General features: G+C 36.0%; 1 pseudogene across 1 annotated transcript; it reads left to right on the forward strand.

Annotated features, from left to right (window-relative positions):
• The first annotated feature begins 31 nt into the window (after window positions 1-31).
• On the forward strand, window positions 32-2867 carry LOC143566544 (uncharacterized protein At2g33490-like; annotated as a pseudogene). Its single transcript, XR_013141251.1, has 9 exons — window positions 32-225; window positions 546-618; window positions 699-835; window positions 919-987; window positions 1099-1127; window positions 1212-1420; window positions 1506-1757; window positions 1866-1913; window positions 2001-2867. The product of XR_013141251.1 is annotated as an uncharacterized protein At2g33490-like (transcript).
• The last annotated feature ends 203 nt before the right edge of the window (window positions 2868-3070 follow it).

The following is a 3070-nucleotide window of genomic DNA, read 5'->3' on the forward strand; positions in this document are numbered from 1 at the left end:
ATATAATCATCATCATCTTCTTCTTCTTTTTATTTACTTTAAATCAACAACTGTTCATTCAATATTATTCTTATTCATTCACAAATTCTCCTTGAACCAAATATTATGAAGTCTCCATTCAAAAAACTTCGTGGGCTTGGCCTCAATAATAATAATAATAAACATCATCATCATCATGCTCAACCTTCACTTGCTAAACTTGATGAACTCTCTCAAGCTTCCCAGGTTTCTATACTTTATTGTTTGTTTTTCTCGGGGCGCGTTTGGTTCACGGAATTTAATAAAACTGGAATATAATTTTTCTTTCTTTTCTTTAATTTTTTGTTAAGCGCGTCATGCACAGTAACTTATCGTCGGTGAAGAATCATGGCTTTGTTTTCAGTAATATCGGCCTTGCATTCAAAAGGGGTTGCGGCGCCGTTTTATTGTATTTGGATCATTTTTAAGTTTTAACTATTATAAAAAAAATTTCCGCGAACCGGACACAGTTTTAGATTATGAATTGTTTGTTAATAATAGTTGTGATTGGGTTTTAAACATCACAGGATATGCAAGACATGAAAGATTGCTATGACAGTTTACTTTCGTCCGCGGCTGCGACCGCAAACAGCGCATATGGTATGTGACTGAAACCAACATTTATAAAATCTTGACTAACGTAAATGTGTACTGATGCTAATATTTATGACATGTTTCAGAATTCTCCGAATCGTTACGGGAAATGGGAGACTGTCTTCTCGAGAAAACCTCGCTAAACGAAGACGAAGACAGTGGTAGAGTGTTGCTAATGCTAGGAAAGGTGCAGTTTCAAATGCAGAAGCTGGTTGATAATTATGTGAGTTAGCTAGTTAGTTAAATTTTCGTTATCCCGTTTTTGTATGCATACTGTTTTATGACACGTTTAAACTCGTTTTCCAGCGCAGCCATATTTCCCGGACGATTACAGTCCCTTCAGAGTCCCTTCTTAATGAATTGCTTGTAGTTGAGGTTTGTATATATATATATATATACACATTTTTTGTATTATCATAATTTTCACTTATTTCATAAGTGAGGTTGTGGCTAATGTTTATTTATTTTTTTATTTTTTTTTTGCAGGATATGAAAAGGCAGTGTGACGAGAAGAGGTACGCATTAGCTTTGTTTTTAATGAATTTATATTAGGAACTGTATAGTATAGTATAGTAAGTTTGCGTGTTTCGTGATTGTAGGATGTGGTATGATGAAATGAAACATAATCACAAACAGAGGAGAAAGTTAGGATGCAAGAAAGCTGAATATGTTTCGTCTGATCAGCTGCGGGCGGCTAAAGAAGAATTCGAGGAAGACGCTACATTATTTGTTTTCCGAATGAAGTCATTGAAAGGGGGCCAGTCTCGCAGTCTTCTAACGCAGGGCTGCTCGTCACCATGCTGCGCAGGTCGGGCCTCTTTTATTTTTAAATTGTTAATCACTTATTTTATCTCAAATACAGAATTAGTCTTATTTACGTGTCGGGAATACAGATGTGTTTTTTCAGGAAAGCGCTTAAATCTCTTGAAACGATTGAGCCGCACATTCAGTTTGTAACGAAACAGCATCATATTGATTATCAGTTCAGTGGACTTGAAGATGATGATGACAGGGACTCGGTTTTTCTTACTGATGATGAAGATGACGAAACCAACGATGAACATGAATGCTGCGGTGAATTGAGTTTTGATTACCAGAGGAATGAGCCCAAGAATCAAGTACCAAGCTCAGAACACTCAATGGAGGTATTTTTATTTTATTTTATTTTATTTTTTTTCATATTGTTAACGTTTTACGCGTTTTGGTTCGATATTTGCTAAACTAAAAGTATATATTTTTTTTCTTTTTTACAGTTGGAGAGTGAAGTAGACCTTACATTCCCACAAGTGAATTCAGTGAAGGTAAAATATTTTAGACTTATTAACTTGATAGCATATGCATATGCATTGCGTGTGCGTTTGCATACTAAACGTTTATTGATGATTTAGCAGGAACAGAGGAAACCGCTTTGGAACTCATCGACATATAATATCGCAGAGAACGCATGCAGCAAATCAGCACCACTCTGTGCAAGGAATAACATGGACCCGAGTGAAAAGTTTAGACAATCATCAACCCGAAGATTAAACACATACGTTCTCCCAACGCCACTCGACAAAAATCCAAGATTTACTAATACTCAAAAACCGGCATCAACAAGTAAAAATAATAATAATAACATGTGGCATTCATCGCCTTTGGATTTCAAGAAATACGAAGAAAATCCGAAGTTCTCGTTGTCACCAAACAACCGTAGTAACCCAACCCAACTTCCGTCTCCTTTACGACACCCTTTTGATGACAGCAAGGTGAAAAGATACGCTTTCCTCGGGTCCTATAGCTGCTACACCGCCTTCAAGCAGCTCTTTATTACATAGTGGTAAGTTAACTAGTAACTTTATATCGTCTCCGAAAATAAGTGAACTACATGAGCTTCCTAGACCACCCGCAAATGTATCACCTCCTTCGAAAGGCGGATTCTCTGCCCCGTTGGTCACATTCAAAGATTCTAATAAGTCGCCGGCGTCTACACTTCCAGCGCCCCCATCACCGAATCTAGGACAGGTGAATAGATCCTAAAGGTTCATTTCAGTTAGGTACACATATGTACTAGTTTAGTTATATTGTGATATGTCTTGATTACTTCATCTGTTTTATTTAGTATTTGTTGTTCTTGGCCCTTCATATTTTGAAATCAGTTATGAGAGGCAAATGTTTTGTTACATTAGTTTTTTATTGGAATAATAAGAGTATTGTTAAATATCATTTTAATTTGTAGATTTAAAGATAATAATAATAATAATAATAAAATAATAATAATAATAAGAGTAAACTGCGGTTTTCGTCCATGTGATTTGTCCAAATCTTCAGTTGCAGTCCGATAGTTTCAAATTTGCGATTTTCGTCCCTGTGGTTTCGATTCACTTGTAATTAAACCCGAATTCATTAATCACGTTAAGTCTAGTTGTTAAACACATCAGCTTGTCCCTTACGTGAGGAGCAGTTTTGTCCTTTTTCT

The sequence above is a fragment of the Bidens hawaiensis genome, unplaced genomic scaffold (genome assembly GCF_021521415.1).
Source record: "Bidens hawaiensis isolate Kalapana, Puna unplaced genomic scaffold, B.hawaiensis_p1.1 tig00022900_1, whole genome shotgun sequence".
NCBI classification, from domain to species: Eukaryota; Viridiplantae; Streptophyta; class Magnoliopsida; order Asterales; family Asteraceae; genus Bidens; species Bidens hawaiensis.